Here is a 22,904-nt window from a genome sequence, read left to right on the forward strand (position 1 = left end):
TTGAAAAACGACAATTTTAAGGCTCATGTACGATAATCCAGTCGAGATACTGTCAACCCTAGAGAGCACTCAGAGCAGGTGCCTGACCAAAGTTGCCATGTTTTCTAAATGAGAAAAGGCCAAGTTTTAAACAACGGAAGCTTTAAAAGGCCAAACCACTAATAGAAAAAAGGCAAAAAATAAAGCATTTATGGCCAATAAATTTCAAAAAGGCCAAATTAAGATATTTGGCACGAAAAAAGGCCAAAATCGAGGAGTTTTGGCCTGAAAAAGGCCAAACTGGCAACCTTGTGCCTGATGCCAGGTGGTCGGACCAGGTCGGTTAGTCGGTCACTCGTTATCGTTGAACAAGGTTTCACACCGGGAGCTCTCCCAGGACAGGTCGACCAGCAATGTATCATGTACTGTGAGTATACCCTCAATGGTAGCAGAGCAACGTTCGACCACGGGATAGCCCGATGAAAAAATTCAGTGCTTTATCTATAGCATTATTTTCTGTGTAGGATTATTTCATGAAGTGGACCATTGTGGGAATAGTATATAGCCTAATTATTTAAAGTGTGTACATTTGTTTTTTTGGTGCTAGCCTTGCAGACCTGAACTGATGTCTTTAATGTCGATTTCATAGTTGAGGTAGAGTTGCCAGGTAGGCCTTTTCAGGCCCAAAGCCTCCAATTTTGGTATTTTGAAATTGGTTGGCCTTGAGTAACATCATGAAAAAAAGGTTGGCCTTAAATGCTATACTTATGGCCTTTTCCCACCAATAAGTTAGCCTTTTAAAACTGTATTTGATTAGAACTTGGCCTTTTCTATATTTAGCAAACCTGGCAACTCTGGGTTGAGGTCAGGCTGGGCTACCTCTGGTTGTGACTTGTGTTGTTGTGGGGTTGTTTGCTGTAGTGTTGCGGTGTTAAGTGAACAGATTATTTTTTTATGATTTAGGTGACCTAAGCTTAACTATGTTGAGATGGCGACTGGTAAAATTCCACTAACACAAATTAAGAGATAAAAGTTGTTAAGAAAGTAGAGGCTTGGCAAGTGGTGACACATGTTAGAGGAGAAACTGGGTATTGTGTTGGCTTCGAGTTTGCCTGAAACTTATTATTTTAATTTGAGGGAGTTTTTGAGAATCTAAGCTTGGATACGCTAAAGGGTGTTGATGGTGTTAGGGATTTGATTACATTTCTAGATAAACAGTTTGGGAAGGATGAGTTGGAGTATAATTTTCAAAAATTTTGAAGATTTCGAGGACTATTGCAGAGGTTCTAGTGAGGATATTGATCGATTTATTACTAATTTTCATCTCGAGTACTATAGAATTGAAACTGACTTAAATTACCATCTGAAATTCTTGCATTCAAATTGCCGAGGAAGGCAAGGTTGAACAAAGCAAGAGAAATTGCTAGTCATCTCTGGTATGAATTATCAAGAGAAAAGCACATTGTATGAGCAGGTCAAGAGATCTCTTAAAGAAAATTCATAGAGGGAATATGTGGGGGGGAATAGGCTTAGCCAGGATTCGGAGGTTATTAAGTTAGAACCGACCTATATAGCTTCTGAACAGAAGAATTTTAGACCATGGCATGGTGAGACAAAGACTGGGCGTGGCAGGGGTGTAGGTAGATACTCTGGTTTTGGCAAGCGTGGGGAGAAACCTGTGAACCCAACTGGACCAGATGGTTGACCTTTAACTTGCAAAAGGTTGCGGTTCTTTTAGACATTTTGTGAAAGTCTGCCCAGATAGTTGGGAAAGATTAAACAGTGTACACAACTAGTCAGGGTGAAGGGTCTGATGAAGTTAGTAATGAGTGTGGAGTGGGTGCTAGTGCTGATGAGAGTATAGTGTTATTCACGGGATTTGATAAGTTAGTGATTGCTAGATTTTGGATTGAGGCGGGTAAAGGTTAAAGGTGTCTGGTTTCAGTTCCAGTTCCATCAGAATAGATACTCACCAGAACGTCAGCCGGGCAAGCCCAACCCCCCACTGTTGTGCCCTACCACAGCAGTAGCCTCCCCAGTAAACAGCTTAAACTCACGGCCCTGGGCGGGGATCGATCTCTTGCCACACGAATGCGAGGCAAACACGTTACCGCTGTACTAGCCAGGAGGTAGCTGTGCTGTTTTAGACAGTGCATGTTCAAGTACCGTTTGTGGAAAAACGTGGCTTCAGGGTTATTTGAGTACATTGAGTGAGGAGGATAGGTTGTTAGTCGAGACCACAGATAGTAATACTCCGGATAGCAAGGTTGGTAGCGTTGCGGATTTCTATTGCAGAGGTCCCGAGTTCGGTCCCCGCCAGGGACGCGAATACCGTGAGACCTTCTACCGAGGGGTACTCCAGGGTGGTGCCTGGGGGGGGAGGTTGCCCGAGGAGAACTATATAAATCGTCTCAGTGGAGACCTAAAACCCGCGACTTTAAGTTTTAATAGGGTGTTCAAATTTGGGGGGGGGGGTACTCAGTTGAAGTCTCTTGGGGAGTGTAGTCTACCGGCTTCCTTAGTTGCGAATAAGGTAACCATTAAAACTGACATTGTTGATTCTGACATTACTATGTTGCTATCAAGGCAGGCTATGAAAACTGCCAAGGTAAAGATGGATATTGAAAACGACACTGCGGAGATTTTAGGCAAACCAGTAGTTTTGAATAATACCTCTTGTGGACATAATTGTATATCTCTTGATAATGTCAATGTTGAGTATGTAAACTCGGTAAAATTTGAGCTTTCAGATTCTGAAAGATTAAAGACCCTATTAAAGTTGCATAGACAGTTTGCTCACCCAAGGCAGAGCAAGCTGGAAGCTTTGTAGAGTGATGCTGGGATTGGTCTGGAACAGTATGCCCATGATTTGGAGAGAATTGAGAATAACTTGTTTTGTGTAAGCAATTTAAGAGAACTCCTAGACCAGTGGCATGGCAAAATAATTTAATCTGGTTGGTGCTATGGATTTGAAATATAGGCAGGAGGGAAAATGGATTCTTTATCTTATAGATATGTGGTCTCGATACACAGTCGGCTTTCATAGATAGGAAGAAAGCCACTAATGTGATTGATCAAATATTGAAACTTTGGGTGGGAACTTTTGGGGTTATGGAGGGGGTATTGCATGATAATGGTGGGGAATTCAGTTCAGATGAGATAAGGGATGTAGCTAAAGTTTTAGATGTAAGGCTTAACACAACAGCTGCGGAAAGTCAGTTTCAGAATGGGGTGTGAGCGAATAAATGCAGTCACTGACATGCTTGTTAAATTAAGTTCAATATCCTTGAACTCCTATAAATGTGTACAAGTGGTCAAATATGGCAAGAAATTCCCTCCAGATAAGGAATGGCTTTAGCAGCCACCAGTTGGTTTTTGGGGAAAACCCTAACCTTCCAAACTTTATGACTAAGAAGGTTCCTGTATTGGAGGGCAAGACCACCAGTGAGGTATTTGCTAGGCATCTAGTGCTTTACATTCATCTAGGCAGGCCTTCATACAGACAGAAGCCGAGGAGAGAGTGAGGAGGGCTCTGAGGAGTAAGGTTAGGGTGGCGGAGCAAATTTTCCAGCTTGGTGATTGTGTTATAAACGGGAGGGTCATGATCGTTGGCTTGGGGCTGGGAAGGTCATTTGTCAGGATGGTAGGTTGATCTTTGTAATGCATAGGGGTGCAATTGTTAGAGTATCACCCAATAGACTTATTAAGCAGGGGTTGGAGTTCAGTAATTTAAATCTGATAGTGCTGGGAACATAGGTAATAAAGCTGAAGGATTAGAGGGTGATGTGGAGTGGGACTTGACATAGTCTGCTCAGTCAGATTTAAGGGAAGCCGCTGCCACTGATAATGGGGTTGAAAGCAGTGAGGTAAAATGAAAGTGAGAATCTTTCAGTTCCTAAGATTAGACTTCGAAGGCAAGAGATTGATTGTTGGAAAATATATGCTACAACTCTTACCAAAGCCGAACAGAACACGTCTGAGTGTCAGGAAGCAAAACAAGTGGAGTTGAAAAGACTGTGACTTTGGCTCTTATGAGGAGGTACCTTTTTGGGGTCAGAAGTATATTTCAACCAGGTGGGTTCTGACTAGGAAAGATTCTGGGATAAAAGCACGTTTGGTGGCGAGGGTTGAGGAAGAAAGTACTTTAAGGAGCGATTCCCCAACAGTGGGTAAGAGTGCCCTCAGATTATTTTTGACAGTGGTAGCTAGTTTGGGGTGGGAAATAAGAACTACGGATATTAAATCCGCTTTCCTTCAGGGAAGGGACCTTGAGAGGGATGTGGTGTGGAAACTAAAAAAGTGCCTCTAAGGGTTGGGAGATGCATCCAGACAATTTTGTGTTAGGGAGGAGATGCAAGGATTAGGATGTCAACAGTGTTATTGAGCCAAGTTTATTTTACAAATTGTCCAGAAAGGGAAAACTTGAGGGCATTTTGGTTACTCACATAGATGACATTTGGCATGCAGGTAAGAGTGTTTTCAGGGAGGAAGTTATGGAACCATTGAGAGAGAGAGAGAGAGAGAGAGAGGTAGGTTTCTTGACGGTAGGGTTGAGGGAGGTAATTTTTCTTATGTGGGTTTTAGAATAGTGCAAAGTAAACAGGGTATTTTGCTTGATCAAAGTAGTTATATAGTGTGGAGATGGAACAATTAGATCAAGAAAGGCTTTCGCAAAGGGGTTCGGAACTTTCAGCAATTGAGAAGACAAGTTATCGGTCTATTGTAGGTGCAATCAATTGGATTGTGTTGGGTTCAAGACCTGATGTGGCTTTCGATATGGTGGAGCTTTCAACTAGAGTAAATCATGCAACCGTGGAGGATTTAGTTAAGGCTAGAAAGGTTTTGAGAAGGCTACAAGAGTGTGAGTCTTGTATTCTGTTTCCATGCATAGATAATCCTTGGTCTTTGTATGTTTTTACTGATGCATCATCAGCTAATTTACCTGATGGGGTTAGTAGTTCTTTGGGTAGTGTTATTTTTATTACTGATGGGAATAGATCAAGCTCTCTTACCTGGCATGTAAACAAGATAGAGGGTAGTTAGATCGACCTTGGCGGCTGAGACTTTAGCATTGTTGGAAGGATTAGAGGAGGCACTTAACCTTAGATCATTGTTGATGAAAATTGACACCAGTGCCGTAGTTCCGGTTGTTGGTTATGTGGATAATAAGAGTTTGGTGGAGGCTATTTATTCTACCAAACTGGTGAGTGATAGAAGATTGAGAACTGATCTTGGGGCAATAAAGATGTTAAAAAATGACATAAAGCAAGTTAAATACTTACCAGGATCATCCCAGCTTGCTAATTGCCTGACAAAAAGGGAGGTATCTGGTGAACAGTTGCTTACTGTATTTCGGACAGGTCGCTTTGGGAATATTGAGATCTATATGTTGTTGCTTGGTTGAGTGTTGTCTTGTTGGTGTGTTCACTCACATGTTTTATGATTGATGGATCTTTATTTTAGATGTCTTGTGTGAACAAGAAAGTCTAGGTTTTAAACGTGGCTGATTTTCAGTCTTGAAATTTTATGGAATTGTAGCTATAAAGGTTTTGGTTTTAGATATTGCTGGTTTTGAGTGACCTTTTTAACCCTTTTACCCCAAAGGACGTACTGGTACGTTTCACAAAAGCCACCCCTTTACCCCCATGGACGCACCGGTACGTCCTTGCAAAAAAAATGTGATAAAAAATAGTTTTTTCATATTTTTTATCAGTATTTTTTTTTAGAAAATTCAGGCATTTTCCAAGAGAATGAGACCAACCTGACCTCTCTATGACAAAAATTAAGGCTGTTAGAGTAATTAAAAAAATATATACTGCAAAATGTGCTGGGAAAAAAATAACCCCCTGCGGGTTAAGGGTTGGAAATTTCCAAATAGCCTGGGGGTAAACGGGTTAATATGGCATTGTATCTCTTATTGGAAGAAAAGAAGAGAGGGGAATGTTTGTGGGTTGTTTGTTCAGTGGTTTTTAAGTGTCGGTCATGTGGTGGTGGTGGAGAGGTGAGGGTGGAGAGCAGGTGGTCACTGATTAGCGTGGATCAAGGTGTCACAGTGGGAGCTCTCCCGGGACAGGTCGACCAGCAATGTACTGCAAGTATACCCTTGATCGGTCTTAGTACCTATCAGGTTAAATACAGCATCGGTTGTTTTATTATAACCAGGGTTAACTTATTTGTACGCTAATCCAGTTTTTGGAAAGAAGCTTTTACCTTAACTTTTGTACTGTTTTGACTTGACCCTTTTCTCATGATCCTTAAATGTTGACTGGATTAAAGTTGTATAAATTAGAGGATCTATTCAGAAATATCTAAACTACTGCTAGAACTTGACTGCCACCGGTGAGTCTGGCATTCACTGACCTGTAGGAGTATTAGGGAAATCAAAATATCTTATCTGAAGGAGGTTTAAAGTCTTGTTTTAGTGGCATTTTGCATTTGTGTATGAAGCAATTTATGGCTTTTAATGTTTATAAAGGCTAGGAATTAATCTTAACTATCATTTTTTTATTTATTTTTTAATTATTATTGGGAAAGAATTTCAAAACATTTAATTATACCAATTTATTCAACAGCACAAGTCCCAAACGCACCAAGAGTCCAAGACAACGGCATCAAAATGATCTGCTCAGACGTTGCCAAATTATTCTAATGGGAAGTAGACTCGTAGTAGCCCTCCCTTACCACCTTCACCAGCTACAGAGAACATCAGCCTTCAATCTCCTAGACCTAAGGTAAGGAATAGTGGGAGCCTTTGTAGTTTATGGGGACACGCCGAGAAAAATTTAAAACTATCCCAAACTTCCCCCCCCCCAACCTGACCTACAAGCCATGTCCTTACCTTCCTAATGACCTAACGGGGGCTAACGTCCCCCTGCAACCCCCCAACCACTGTCGCTATCATACAAACCCAACCTAACCGAACCTAGTAGTTCCCAGGTCACAACCCCTAGCCAGAGTGAGCCCCCGGACCGCTTTCTTGGGCTGAACTTAAGAAAATATAAAATAACTTCATATTATGGTATATCTGATCATAGTAAAGCACATCTTCCCCATAAGGAAAAAAGATTGGGCTAGTAAGAAAGATATGGCCCTGTCACGATAAACTACATTCACCTCGAATAGTGTTACATTGACAGAAGAGTTATTAAAGGTTTAACAGAAGCCATTGTTACCTATCAGAGAGAGTGAGAGCATAGGTGAAGCCCCACCCCTGTTAGGTTGGTGTTAGGATAGAAAACTCCTTATTTTCCAGTGCAATTCTCCCTACATAGGAAAACTGATTACTAATATCTATTAAAATAATTTGGTGATTTATGCGATTTATGCAAGACTTAATAAAGCTTAGTGCAATGTTTATTTCCAACAGCATAAAACTTTTACGCACAAAATGCGGTATAAACTTAACGCCACATCCTCAGTTTAATTTTTCCTCCAGATTATTGTAAAATAACCTAAAACTTGTAAAAGCTAAGCGTTTTTGCTTATAATTACCAATGGGCACACGTGGGGATTTGAATTTGGCAAATTGCTTACCTTTGTTGTGGCACACACTACATTGGGCTGGGTCATATTCCTGTCAATTTCCCTGATGAATTATGGTTTGCCAGGTATCGATGTGCATCTTGATTCACGAATAGCTTCCAGGTTCCATTGCTAAGGGAAAATGTGAAATCAATTAAGAGGGAAATACTGCTACAAAAGTTATGTATAGGGTAATTTAGCAAGAAGTCTGATATGAATAAAATAATAATTGTGTGGGTTGTGTTAATATTTACTCTGGGGAGGGGTCCCCTAAATTTTTATTAAAGGGAGTGGAGGAAATTTTTGTCGTCCTACACGTATACAAACCATTCTCCTCTAATGGGAGTAAGGCTTCAGTGAAGATTGTATGGCCATTCAAAACTTTTAACTCTGGTGTGGTTGCTGGCAGATAGAGCAACCCTAACTTTCTTTGTCCACAGTTAAGTTCACACTGTACTGCTGCCTCTTAAATTTGACTGTTTGATTGGGGCTAGTCTAGACAGTAGACCTTACAGCACCAGGCTCAGGTACCATGTCACTGGAAGATGAATCCAAGGTCATTGGAAGTTACCATGGCTTCCATCAAAGGCAGGATGACTACCACTGATACTCTTGACACCCTCCAAGGGTGTACACCCAACCTAATCATTGTGGTCAGTTTTTGATAGGGTGAATTCCCAAATCTTGACTAGGAGGAATTCTCTACCCCCAGTTGCTCAACTAAGATCCTGCTCCCAGCCTTTTCCAGCAACCAATATTCTATTTGCTGGAAGAAAGAGATCAGTCACCTCCAACAATTGATCCTGCAGTAGCAGTAATAACAGAATGGCCAGAAGACACTCAAGCATGAGGGCTTTTTTCTCAATGCTTGTCTTGTATCATGTAGTTTCAATGGCTAGCCTTGTCACATCCTGGATCAACCAATTGTTGGTTGATGCACAATTTTCCAGGACTAATTTGGCAAGTTCTTATATGACTGAAAAATACTTTCTCGGGGTACCAAGGCAGGGACGTACTTGAAGCGTCAATTGGTAAATCAGTGCTAATTGGGTCATGAAAAGTCATAAAGTGGCTTCCCACTTTACCAGACAGTTAGGGAAAGACAAGCAGGTGCTCGCACTGCATAAGGAATACCCTATTAAGAGTCTGCAGCGCACTTCCTACCCTGTAGGAGGACATGGGGCTACAATGGAAATATTAAGTAAGGGGAGTCATGACTCTGCTCCATCAAGTAGGTATGTTAAGAGCCCAAGACTTGAGGGTAATGACGGTGAAAGCTTCCAAGTACCCCATCTTCAACTTAAGCCTCCAGAGCTTGATCTGCTCCTCTAGCTGCTTATCTAGGAAAGGCAGGGACAATGTTTTCCCTTTCACTGCTGAACTGGAAGAGCCAGGAAGGTAGGAAGGAAACAGGTGCTGAAATCCACATTCCCCTTCTAAAGGGAAGGGGAGGTCTCTTGGGCCATTGGTCAAAGTGGTACACAATTGTTTTTTGAAGTCTTCTGGGACAGATACCACTATCAGGAAAGAAAACTAAATGCCTGCTGTTGATCTGAAGGATTTTCAATTAGAGCTCTTCCTTTGTTGTTGAGAATTTTGTACCAATTTAAAGCTGTACTTAGACTATAGACCGATCTCTAAATGTTCACACTTAAGTGGCCTAAAGATGACAAGTGACTGTCTTAAACCCACAACTGGATTGGTAGGCTAAGGTATCTCAATGATTGGCTTATCCTGTCATCCTCCAGGAGGTAGTGTACTTACTCCAGAATAAAGACCAATTCCCTTTGGTTTCAATCTCGATAGTGATCAATAGAGTAGTTCTATGCTGATAAACATAAGAACAGTGAGTGTCTTCTATCAGACTATCATATCAGCAGACTCAGGGAGGTAATGCAACAGTTTCTGAATGATCTAGAACTTCTGGCTTCACAGCAGCAATGTCTTCTGGGACATCTTTAAATTTGGCGAAGCTATTTCCTCACGGGCACCTCCACCAGCTATCTGTTCAGTGATCTGAAGCATCGCTGATTACGGGCATCTCTACCAGTGAAGGGTACAGTGGGGTCTGTAGCATCACTGGATAGCCACTACAGACATCCCTACCTTTCGGTTCCTAAGGAAAAAGTTCTGGATGACCTAGCTGGGTGGTTGAAAGATTGAAACCATCACCAAGGGAGTTCCGCTAGACTCCGTGCCTCTGGAGATCATGCTGTAAAGGGCCTTCTAAGGACATGTGGCATGTACATCTGAGGAAACCTGAGTCTCAGGAATGTTGTACATGGAATAAAGCTCCTGCATATCAACCAGCTGTTGATAAGTATCTAGCGTATTGTCACATGTTTAATAGAGCCCTCGGTAGTGTTGATGAGCAACACTAGTGGTGGCCTAGGTTAACAAGCAGGGGGACACTTTGTCCCTCGAGTGAATGAGACACTTGGTTATTCGATAACTCCGTAGATTTGTCTGTGAAGTTCATTCAAGGCAATAAGAATGTACTAGTGGACAGTTGCCAGGGAAAGGTGCCATGGCCAGTGATCTTTCTGCATGGCAGCCAAGTTTCTTGCTCTTTGGGGTTAGTCATCAATAGACTTGTTTGCAACTTGAATAAAAAAGTTACCAATGCAGCTTCCAATGCTCTGTTCTCCAGTTCTGGATTAGCTTATGGCATTGGAGGATGTATTTCAAAATCCTGGGACAAGAATGCATATGCCTTTTTGCCCTTCTGCCCTATTTTTTGGTTGCTGAACAGATAGTTGAAGAATTATAACCTAGGATAACCATGGTGGCTCCCAAGTGGCCACACTTAGAATGGTATTCAGACCTACTGATGCATCTTGTCGAGGTACCAAGGGAACTACCTCAATAGCCCAAACTTTCAGAGGTACCACGACTGGTATTCCTGTAGTCTCAATGAGGCGGAAGCCACTTGCAACATCTTATCAGTATCTGTGAGGCGCACTATCGGAGATATCTAGGTATTGCGAAGATCCTCTGCAACTTTTTACTTGGTTAGTGGGCCATCTATTGCCATTTATGGTGATAGGATAATTCTGCTGTCTGAGCCTCTGGAGTTGATTGTCCTGGTGTACCTTCGTTGAAAGATGCTCCTGTCTCCGTGGTGAAAAGCTATTGCCTGGACTTCAGCCAGGTTCCAAGGGTTAAGTTCTTAGACCTTTCCTTTAAGTGGGAATTGTCTGCTTATGAGCAGCTTCAAACACCTGTCCTCTCAAAACTCCAGCTCCTGGAATGGGAAATCGCTTGGATTCTCAGCTCATAATCTCTGACCCCTCGAAAGTAGTCTTATATGGATCAAGCTTTTTCTTCAGGCTGGGACCTCAGCAATAAATTGGTTAGTTACATAGCTTTTCGTATGTTGCTCATCATTAAAGAGTGATGGAACAAGGTTTCCTTCACTTTAGTCAGTTCATAGGCAAAACCCAGGATCCAGCCATCCACTACTAAAGGTTAGACCTTTCCATCTTGATGCGACATTACTCAAGGGATCAGGATGACTTGTTTGTCCTGCGGGGGAACGACAGTAGGGTGAAGAAATTATCAAAACTAACATTATGGCCTTGTGAAATGATTGGCTAATTTTGAAATTTCATAAGGTGCATGCTTGTCATAGGAAGTTTAGAGTCTACATACTTTTGATATTTGTTGATACTTTGAAAAGTTTTTTAGATTGGTCACTTTCCTTGGCAAGTATGACTTGCTTTACTTCAGATTTATTTTTTAATTAAAATTCACATGGAAGATACTGAAGGCTGTGTATGGTTGTAGGCATCAATATTAATCCTCGGGTTCAATGAGCTGTCGTGCTTTGTGCAAAACTGTGCTTAGTGGACAAATTTATTGGTTTTAATCTACCGTGAAATTTCTTGGCAAATAGTGCAATGTTATTTTTATAGTAATTGTGGTCCTAAAATTTTTTGAAACTACTGTTAATTTGAAAATTAGTAAACATGGTAATTCAAATATTAGTAAGCAACAGGAATTACACATTAAAGGTGTTTTTTCTTCAAAGTTTTTTTTTTCTTTATATATATATAAATGCCTCTTAAATATTTTTACGTTAATGATGCTACACCTGAATAACAAAAACATTAATGCAATTTCTTAGGTTATTGCATATGAATTTATTAAAATGGAAAAAACCTAGTAAATGTATGACTTTCTTTAAATGTATGACTTTCTTTGTGTACGTTTTAGTGCATATCCATTAATACATTAGTTACTACTGTACAGACTACCTGTATGCAAATATTTACAGTTTGTGCATTTTATATTTCAGATAAGCGTTCTGTTAAGAATTATTCAGTGGTCTACATCAAGAAATGTTTCTTCCGGAATTTCCTGGTTTGAAAGGCTGATGTTGGAGTTCTAGCAAGTCTTTATTGCTGATGTAAGAAATTTTAACTTATCTGGTTTATATTTGATACTAGTAAACTTTATTATTAATCATTTAATGTATCTGGTTTATATTTGATACTAGTAAACTTTATTATTAATCATTTAATGTTTTAACCTTTAACCTTTTGACCCTCCACTTGTTGGACATCCTGGTGGTGGTGGACTGAACCGAAATTGTAACCTATTGTGGTAAAGACTTGTATTAAAATTGGTGCTTAAGGGATTAAAAGCCTCAAGTTTGACACTTTGGAAACTATATGGGGTAGCTGATTCAACTTTTTCTTGCTTAAATAACAGGGTTGGATGAGGGTAGCTTTAATAAGCTTGGTGTACTAGAAAGTTAAGATCTTGATACCCAATGAAAGTAGATAAGAATATTTCTTCCATGGAATGGGTTAGTTACAGTAACTTAGATTTGACACTGAAAGTAGATAAGAATATTTCTTCCATGGAATGGGTTAGTTACAGTAACTTAGATTTGACACTGAAAGTAGATAAGAATATTTCTTCCATGGAATGGGTTAGTTACAGTAACTTAGATTTGACACTGAAAGTAGATAAGAATATTTCTTCCATGGAATGGGTTAGTTACAGTAACTTAGATTTGACACTGAAGATCTGTTAAACCTAATCTTTGTATGCCCAATATCTGTTTGATAGGTAGAATTCTATAGCTTAATTGTTGAATTAATAATTTTGATTGTTTTACCTAACAATGGTTCACCTGAAAGCATAGCACCAAGGAAATAATTGTTGGAATTTAATCTGAAAATATTGCACATGTAAGCTGTACACTGATGCTGACCTTGCTGGTCTAAGTGCGTACCTAGCATTTGGAGGGAACAAATGATATGGAAAATCCTGAATCAGCTACAAAAATGTAGTGGAACAGTAATTTTTGAGACAACCGTTGTTGCTATTCTTTTTTCAATCACATGATACAATTTCTAATATTTAAACTTTTAATGTAATTAGCCTATGTATTTAGGGATTTTAAAAACAAATTCAGTTGCTGAGCAAAAAAACTCAAGTTCTGTTATTAAATTCACTCAATATAGAGCAAAGGTGCAGTCAGAAGAATCTAAGAGTTGGCACCCACACATTAAATCCATGAGATGTCTGATGGTTTTACTCCTTGTTAGTATTAACCTGAAACTTTGTTCCTACACTAATACAAATCAGTCGTAACTCTGTTATTTAAGCAAAGCTGAAACAGAAATTACTTTTAGAGGTGGTTGTAATTGCTGGTGGGGTTAGGGTAAGCCACTCCCACCTAGGTTTCTGCCTAGCTCCCAGCCCAGTTTTTATTTCGGCTGAGAGTTGTACATCTTTGCTACTTTCAACCTAGTTTGGCTGTAACTTTTATTATTGTTTTAGTGAATAAACTTGAAGCCATATGTTAGGGGAATGCCATGTTTTCAAGGAAGATAGGCTATGCAGTAATGTGGATAAATTGTATGACTTAGTTTTCACAACATGGTTGTTCCTGTTGGGTAGCTTCTGTCATGTCCTCTAGTGTGGCCATTCGAAAACGTGAACTAAAGGAATTTGGTATTCCTTTGATATCACTAGTCCCATTTGAGGAAGGTGGTTTTGTCGAAGGGGGACCTCTGTTTATTTTGGCCTAAGTTTTTACTAAGCAGTTTTTGTTTTACATTCTGGTCATGCTAGGAACACAGTTGAATGCTTTCTCACTTTGCTCTCTTGATTGGTCTACTAGTCCCTAGCATTGGAAAGCCATTTCCTTCTCCAAAACTTGATTCATACATTAGACAATCAGATTGAGATAGAACTGCAGTGGATCTTTCTTTTGGATAGAGGCATCTTCAGTAAATTTCAATTTTGAACATTTACAGTACTGTTAGAGTATTTTGAACCCTTTCGCCCTTCGCCCCAAAAGGACGTACCGGTACATTCTTGCAAAACTGTTATTTACATGTTTTTGCATGTATTTGATAACTTTGAGAAACTTCAGGCATTTTCCAAAAGAATGAGACCAACCTGACCTCTCTATGACAAAAACTAAGGCTGGTAGAGCAATTTGAAAAAAAATATATAGCAAAATGTGCTCGAAATTTAACCTTATGGTGGGGGTAAAAGGGTTAATGAAGATTACTGCAGTCCTGGGGGTAGTGAGGAGGTTGGATGTATATTTGATGGATACCCATTTTCAGTAACCCAATTATCTCGATTTTGGGAAAGCCCCTACTCTTTATGAACGATATGAAGTTTAGCCCATTCAAATGCCTGTGTTTTGGCCTAAGGCCATATCCTCGGATATTCATAGGGTGATACGAAACTATAATCATGGTATCTTTCCTGTGGGTATAGTACTTCTGTTCTTGGAGGACTTTTTTAAATTTCTAGAAAAGTGTCAAGCATGCCATAGTTGCTCAACTCGTTGATGGGTATGGTAGTCCTGGTTAATATGAAGTCTCGCTCCTTTCTAAATGATGGGTGATTTGAAACCTGAAAAATCTGTTGGTGCATACATTGATGAGGCTCCGCGAACTATGGCCTCTTTGTTGTCACTGGGGCATTTTAGGACTATACAGTTGTGGATACAGGCTCTGAGTTGAACAAAACTGGCATTATCCCTATTCAAAATCAGTTTGAATTGATTGAATGATCATAGAACCCTAGTTTGTCTAGTTTCATTGGGAGTTCAGCATTCTAGACCCTTCTTACCTGATGTATTCCGGGGAGGGTGGGAAGCTATCATGGATTATCTGCACCTGTCGGGGATTTGGGTGGAGAAAGTCTTACCTATTGTCTAAATTGTATGGCACTTTGGTTTCTAGATAGATTTATAACATTTGGTGAAATTGTCATTCACTACTGAGTACCTGGTACAGGACAAGTTGAGGAACTAGGAAATTCATCTGTTACATTTCTGGGTACTGTATCAGTTAAGTTACTGTCTGCCAGTATCCATTTTTAATCTTAAACCCAAGGCACTGTAAATTATTACTCTAAATTAGATACTTAAAATCTATAGGCATATAAGTTTCAAGAAATTTAATGATTGAATATTCTCAGCAAAGCAACTCTTGTTGAATAGAGCCTGTGGCTATGGTGTTAGCATTTGGACAGTAAAATACTTCATCTTTCTGGTGATTTAGAACAGTTTTTATAGCTAAATCATTAGCTGCTTGGCCACTGCAAGCCATATTATTTATCTTTTCTCACTTAGCTTTGTAGCTAGAAACCTCAAAGAAAAAACTGCTTGGTTCTGGGACTCCTTAGGACCTTATTATTCTGAAAAGCGTGGTAGATCGCTAGAGACAAGGTGCTCTTGTATTTCAGAATTGTAGTAAAAAATTGTCAGATAGGAACAGGGTAAGGAACACTTTCATAGGGCAAGGAACACTTTCACATGTGAAGTCTAGCAGCACATTCAAGAATGAGAAATACAGTAACGTGTGTGTATTATGTTGAAACCATTGCCTGAGCAGATGCTGTTAAATCTTTATTAAAAACTTTGTTGCTGTTGGTTAGGTATATATTTACTTAAGTCGCAAGTCATCTCAAGTTACATCGATAATGTTAGAGTAGGCTAGGATATCTGGCAACATACTATTAAATATATACTGTACAGTATTCGGAAATATTTGCACATATAAATAGATGCCTTGAACTGCGGCCTGACTCATTATAATGCTCCAAAAGCTGTTCAATTGCTACCAGGAGATATTCTTGGCTTATTTTTATCCTTGTAGTAGCTCCAACATAAATATGGCCATTGTAAAATAGATGTGGCAAAACTTACACATGGTATTAAGCCACTGCTACCTGGTTCATGATGCAACGGTTTTTCAACTTGATCAGAGACTTCTAAATGATTTTTGAATTGGTGCTCTTTGATCCTTATGAACAACCTAAGCCAACTTATAAACCAAAAGATTTGCAGAGTGCAGACCTCTGCCACGGTAGCTTATTTCTCAAAACCATCTTGCCTATCACAATAGATTTAAACAGCTCAAATTTCAAAGCCATGTGACAACCACATGTGAACTTGGGGTTCGGGATATTTCGTTTGACCTTTAGCTCGACCTTGGCCTATTGACCTAGGACTTCCCATATTGAATCACTTCCATGTCTCAACATAATTAATCCCTGAAAGTTTCATCACTGAGTAAAATTGTGGCCAGGAAGGTGTTCACAAATCAAGCATAACCACCTCCCAACTTCGTTGGCAGAGGTAGGTAAAAAGTACTGAGCACTTATTTAACAGGTAAGATACTAGGATCCTAACTATTAACCTGGTCCTCTCTTGCATAATCCGGAGGTTGTAAAGAGCAGACATGATTGTGGAAATACTAAGGTTTAGCTATAGATGGGCCTGAATCAATGAGCGAGGCAAACAATAAGGCTTTTGAATCTGTGTACCATCAGAAACTTTACTAACTGGTACATAGAGCCCAAAGAAGTTAGCCTATCATATGGATTAAGGCAGAGTAGGTTCTTATTAATGCCTCTGCCCCAGAGCACATAATCCTTCTTGGATTGTGCGCAAAAGTGGATTATAGCTTAGGGGACTTGCTTCCCTTACCTGCAAGAATAGATTGCTAGCCTGATTGCTACTTTCTACTGCCTTCTTAATCCACTAGTTTAGTCTTTAACCTGGATTCTCCCCCATTCTTGTCTTGGTTAAAATTTTAGAATGTTATACATTAACAACCTAAATTCTGGTTAATTTCTCATTAAACTTTAATAAATGACTAGTGAGCTACCATATTTGTTCGTTATTTGAGTGCAGTGTTTTAAAAATATATCTAGATAATAAAAATCATGTTACTGACTTGGGTCGAAAAGGTACAACTTTCTTTTAGTAAAATTGACTTATTAATACCATCCAGATGGATTATATAATTCATTATGGTGATGCTTCTGTGTAACTTACTGTTTAAATTATTTCTAATTGATCCTCTCACACTTAATGTTTATCGGTTAAGATTTACTGTATATTACATCATAGAACTTGAAAATTTGAATTTTTCAATTCTCTATGGGGTCTTCTAAGCATATCTCAACATGGAAAACATTTCAGATGAACCTTGTAAATTTAGGTTAGCAGTTTGATCCCAAAATGTCTCCTGATGGGTATTTTGCTGCAGGAAGCTCCACCCAATGCCTTACTGAAATGACCTATGTGATTGTGATTTGTCATTAGCCATAAAAACCTAGCATCTGTTTCAGTATGTCTATTGGTGGTTCTTTAATTATTGAGATGAAATACATACATACATACATACATACATACATATACCAAGGCACTTCCCCCAATTTTGGGGGGTTGCCGACATCAACAAATGAAACAAAAAAAAAAAAAAAAAGGGGGACCTCTACTCTCTACGTTCCTCCCAGCCTAACAAGGGACTCAACAGAGTTCAGCTGGTACTGCTAGATGAAATGCTGGTGATAATTTTGTGTTAAATAAAGCATGTGATATACTTGAGCAGTTCTGGCTGAGTAATGGTATAGAATTGGGGTAATGGTCATCCAGCATGCGCTAGGATTACTGGAATTGAAAGGCAATAAGCTCTCACTTTATTAGGTCACTGGTGGGCAAGGAGCATAGCTTCCTTCCTGTACAATATAGTGAAATATGGAAGCTAGGTAGCTTTCTATCCACGGTGGGGTACTGTACTGGTGATCAGTATCCTATAATTGGTCTAAATTCCACTCATAGTATTAGCATGATGTCAACATCTCTTTTTGATGTCCTTAGTTCCCTCAATTGCCTATGAAATTTTGCATTGATTCTGTCAATGTGAGTAGACCACCTTACGATAACTCAGTTTTATTTTTTTTCTAATGACATTTGTATAGATATTGTAGAATAATTGTGATTGGTAACCAGATATGAGGGCTAGAATTATTTCTCAACAGTTGATCTGGTTATTATAGTATGTAGGTCATTTTGAAGCTCATCAGTTTTTTAGTTCAGTATGGCTTAAGATGTGGATATATACAGTATAGCAAATGGCAATTCATACATTGATTTTGAGGAGGACCAAGAACTGATCCTTGGGAGACACCTGATATGATGGGCTTGGATGATGATCCATTAGCTGTGATACCAGAAGATTACTTTAGAAGGGTTTCATGTAGCCAAGCTTCTGTAGGACCATGCTCAATTAGCTATGATACTGTACCAGAAATGATTGCCTTTTGGAAGGGTTTTTTGTAGCCAGGCTTCTGCAGGTCCATCTGTTTGTTTTCTTAGCGTTTATGGCATAGTATAAATGATAGTGTTCATCCTAAGGCCCTGTCCACACTACCGGGCAGTCCCCGACAGGCAAACATTGATACCAGGCCACAATAGTTAGTGAAAATGAGGGTTGATGACGTCAGAAGCGGGAAAACTAAAGGCAGGGATCTGGCAACACTTTATGATGCCAGATCCCTGTCTGTGGTTTTCCCGCTTCTGATGTAATTAACCCTCAACCTTACTAACTATTGTGGTCTGGTATCACTGTTTGCCCGTCGAGGACTGCCCGGTAGTGTAGACAGGGCCTAAGACTTGGCAAAACAAAGATAATAGGTGTCAATTTTTTACTCCCTGATTCAACAATTGTGATCATTGACCATGGTAGTTAGCTGTGATATTGTTGTCCATTGTATAAAGCCAAGCTGGTAGATCATCATTAGTTGAATGTGACAATTGCTTTATATATGATTTTCCCAAAGATCTCAAGAGAAGATGCAAGTATTGATAATATAGGTTGCATAATTGAAGCAGCTTTTGCTGGAAGACACTGCTGCTGGAGAAGTTATAGCATGTTAGGGAATTTATTTCCCATTGTCATTATTTGCTAGGGATTGTAAGTCATAGAAAGTAAGTCAGTTTCTTTAGTTCTTGTTTATATTATTTCAATATTCTAGTGAGGTGGTTAGGACCAGCAGAAATTTTATTTCTTGGGTTAAAGACACTTTCCTATCTCCCCTTAAATGTTATGTCTCCTCCTTAGGGTTACTAGATCATTGCTCCTTAGGCTGAAGCATGTAGGCCTGGTAGAATCATCTATCTTGTAACTTAAATCGAGAGTAATTCTATATATATATCGCTATACAGTAGTGCACAATTGGGAAATGTGGTAAGTATTCAAAGCCACTTACTTCAAAGGGACTTAATGTTACTTTTTAGTTTTTAATGTTCATGTGCATCATAATGAAGAGGAAATTTTTGGATTTTTTTAATATTCTTCACTTTGATTTCTATTTAACCCCTTTTACCCCCAGGGTACTTGGAAATTTCCAACCCTTAACCCCCTGGGATTTTTTTTTCCATCACATTTTGCAGTATATTTTTTTAAAATTGCTCTAACAGCTTTAATTTTTGTCATAGAGAGGTCGGGTTAGTCTCATTCTCTTGGAAAATGCCTGAATTTTCTCAAAATTATAAAAAATATGCCAAAAAAATTTTAAACAGCATTTTTTTGCAAGGACGTACCGGTACGTCCATGGGGGTAAAGGGATGAGTTTTGTGAAACGTACCAGTACGTCCTTTGGGGGTAAAAGGGTTAATGGGCTTCTGCATTAATGAATTAGTTTTCTTTTTTTATGGTAATTCTAAGGGCATGAATCGAGTTAGTGTTAATCATGGACTTTTTTTTATTAGTTAATTTTCATTTAATTCAACAGGATTTGTCTGTTCTTTGGAGTTATATAGCTTGTCTTGCTTTGCTTGATTTTTAGGAACTTATTTTTTCAGTATATTTTGAACTCCTGATATAAGCTAATAATGAGGAGAATTTCAAAGTTTTTGTTAATACCTCATCCTTAAGTGACAAGAAGAATATTTTAAATCCAAAATAGTTTGGTTAGCAGCTATCCGTCTAGATTCATTAGAAAGCCTATTGTACCCTGTGTAAAAATGCCCTGATTAGAACTACGCTCTGGTTACCACTCATTTTTTTTACACATTCTCCTTGTTCTTCATACAACTGACAACACTAAGATAACCAAAGAAATTCTTCACCCGTTAGGTTAACTACTCTATTATAATTGTTTAGCTGCTACTTTCCACTTGGTAAGAGCGAAAGACTTTACTTATGGTAAGCAGCTCTTCTAGAAGAAAGGTACTCCAAAATCACATTTTTTTTTTCTAGTCTTGGGTAGTGCTATAGCCTCTGTACCATGGTTTTCCACTGTCTTGGATTAGAATTCTCTTGCTTGAGGGTACACTGAAGGACACTATTTTTTTTCTTTATTTTCTTTCCTCACTGAGCTATTGTCCCTGTTGGAGCCCTTGGGATTTAGCATCCTTCTTTTCCAACTGGGCTTGTAGCTTATCTAGTAATAATAATAATGATAATAGCACAATAATACTAATAATATAAGATTAATATATATTGTGATAATGGGAGAAATTATAATAATGATGATTAGGATCTTGTAAATGTATGGAACTTTAAAATGATATGTCAATATTGCACTTTTGAGTAAATATCTTTTGACATTTATGTAAATTCATTAGAGGTTCTTGGAAAATAATTCATATTAAGTGGTATGAAGGTTCTTAATTTAAATCAAATACTAAATAAACAACTTCATTTCAGGTTCTTGGTGCAGACATCCTTTGTCCACAAGATAAACCAGATAGCCTAGCAACGGCTGAAACGATGTGCATCCTTCTCCAAAGGGACAGTTGACCTCGGGCTGCTATTTGGACGGTTCCTAGCATCCCTAGTTTATGAGATATTTGAATGAGTAATTTTCCAATAGGGCTGACTAAACAAACATGTGATGTTAAGTTGAATACCTTTTCACCTTTAAAGTGTTTTTTGCGAGTCAAAGCACCTGTTGTTATTTACACCATTTCTTGAATTCAGTTCAAAGAACCAAAACAATCACTTTCATCTTTGCCCTTCTTGTTGTGCATTCATTAGTCACTTAGCATTTTGTTGGTTCCTACACATATACTGTACAAACCGCTTAGCTCTTTACCATGGGTATGTTGTTTCAATGTAGCTGGAAACTAGCCATAAATTTTTACGCGAGGTGTAACAACCCACCGCTAGTTAGTGTGTGTAGACCGACAAATCCCGCTCACACACTCGCCCAGTGTATTACTGTACGTCACTTTTGCTTATGGCTTGAAGCTTTTCGGACATACAGTCTCTCTCCCAGGAGATTGGTTTGGTAGGTGATGGAAATAGTAGTTTGAAATATTCTTTTCCCCAAGGACGAAGAACTCCCGATGTCTTTCCGCGCCTTTTTCCCTCCCCATGGGCTCTGCTCGTTCAGTCTTCCTTTCCCCAAGGGCGAAGAACTCCCGATGTCTTTCCGCGCCTTTTTCCCTCCCCATGGGCTCTGCTCGTTCAGTCTTCCAGAGGAAGAACAAGTAATAGTGATGCCTGATTGACTCCTGGATAACCCTTAGTTTCAGAGGGCCTGGTCAATTTTTTTAGCAAAGCGGCGGCTCCGACTGTAGGGCTCTCGTTTTTGTATGACATCACCATCTCTGACCTTCCATGGGGTTTTCCGGTCCCCCCTTTAAAGAACGGCTCTTGGAGGTGATGCAGCTTGGGGCACAGTGGGAGTGCACATCTGTTTCAGCAGGGGTTGGCCACAGCCTCCCCCCCCCATCCTCTGGAGGGGTGTTCCCTCCAGCAGGTCTCGTGCCCCACTGAAGCGTTCTCCTCGGAATCCCTGCCAGGCCTGCGATCAATCCCGGGTGAGTGTTCTGGTAGAGCTTGCTCAGCACTCCTGAGTCTGCTCATCAGGAGAAATTTTGTTCCTCCCACCCTCCGTAGGGCTGGCCTTGGCCTTCCCTCTGGAGCCTCTGGAGTGACATTCCTTCAAGGTGGTCTTGTGCCCCTTAGAGGCACCCTTTCTAAATCCCCACCTCCAGAGGAGTTAGTTACTGCTGGTTCGCCTTGGAGTCCTGCCGGACCCGCATTTCCTCTGGGGTGAGCATGCTGGCTTAGATTGCTCAACCAGCTGGGGTTACTCAGCAGGAGAAACTTGAATTTAGTTCGTCCATCCTACCTCCGTAGGGGACTGGCTTAGGCCTTCCACCCTGAGCCTTTGGAGTGGCGTTTCCTCCAGATTATTTCATGCTCTTTGTTTTAACGCCCTCAGTGACTTTTCTCCCACAGTTTAGTTGCAGGCAGGTTCTCCTTGTATGCCTTGACAGGCTTCAGCATGTTGAGTCTACTCAGCAGGAGGGACTTGGTTCTTTCGCCCTCTGTGGTAGGGTGTCCTTGCCAATGTAAGAGCTTCCTCACTTGAGTGGTCTTCCTTTCGAGTGCCTCGGAGGCGGATACCTGATTCGTCAGTGTCTCCCCCCAGCCCTTCGAAGCTGAGCACTACAAAGCACCCTGTTTATGGCGGTTGCCATCTCCCTGTAATCGTAGCCTCCCCACCGTGCCTCTATAGCACAAAGTCTTTGCATGCAGCCCTCCTGGGTCCTTACCCCAGATGTCTACCCCTTTGAGGTAAACTTGACTGTTTCTGCTTTTCACGAGTACGCATCACAAACAAACCTCTGTACTTTGCTCGTATCCACTCAAGCATACGTGGCCTGCTTCAGGAGTATGAAAGGCAATTCAAAAACCTCTTGTAAGTTCTCTAGCAAATGTTGGCATGCATGTTCACTATACTGTACTATAGTCACTATACTGGGATAGTGGGAGATATGCGCTTCGACACACACTTGCTAATCCCGCCTGCAAGGTGGGCAGGGTTGGGGGGGCAAACTCCTACTGCTGCTGATCTGATTGCTTCTCCAGCTGCATGCTTTACCTCGGTGGTGGACATGCATGCCTAGGTGCTCTTGCAAAAGAAGAAAGGTCTTGTGATTGCCCCATAGAGAACCTACAGCTGTCCTTCATTCTCAAAGCACGCACCTTGGTTTATGAAAGACGCACCTTGATCCACAAAGGATGCACCTTGATCCACAAAGGATGCACCTTGATCCACAAAGGATGCACTTTGGTTCACGAAGGATGCACCTTGGTTCACGAAGGATGCACCTTGGT

At 40.1% G+C, this 22,904-nt stretch overlaps 1 long non-coding RNA gene across 2 annotated transcripts; it reads left to right on the plus strand.

The window, feature by feature from the left end:
• The first annotated feature begins 6,627 nt into the window (after positions 1-6,627).
• Positions 6,628-20,955, plus strand: LOC137656063 (uncharacterized). Of its 2 annotated transcripts, XR_011046927.1 has the most exons (3): positions 6,628-6,710; positions 11,798-11,908; positions 20,481-20,955. It is a non-coding gene; the product is annotated as an uncharacterized lncRNA (long non-coding RNA). The 2 variants fall into 2 exon arrangements; XR_011046926.1 differs by lacking the exon at positions 20,481-20,955 and having other exon boundaries at positions 11,798-11,967.
• The last annotated feature ends 1,949 nt before the right edge of the window (positions 20,956-22,904 follow it).

Source organism: Palaemon carinicauda, chromosome 17, assembly GCF_036898095.1.
Source record: "Palaemon carinicauda isolate YSFRI2023 chromosome 17, ASM3689809v2, whole genome shotgun sequence".
NCBI classification, from domain to species: domain Eukaryota; kingdom Metazoa; phylum Arthropoda; class Malacostraca; order Decapoda; family Palaemonidae; genus Palaemon; species Palaemon carinicauda.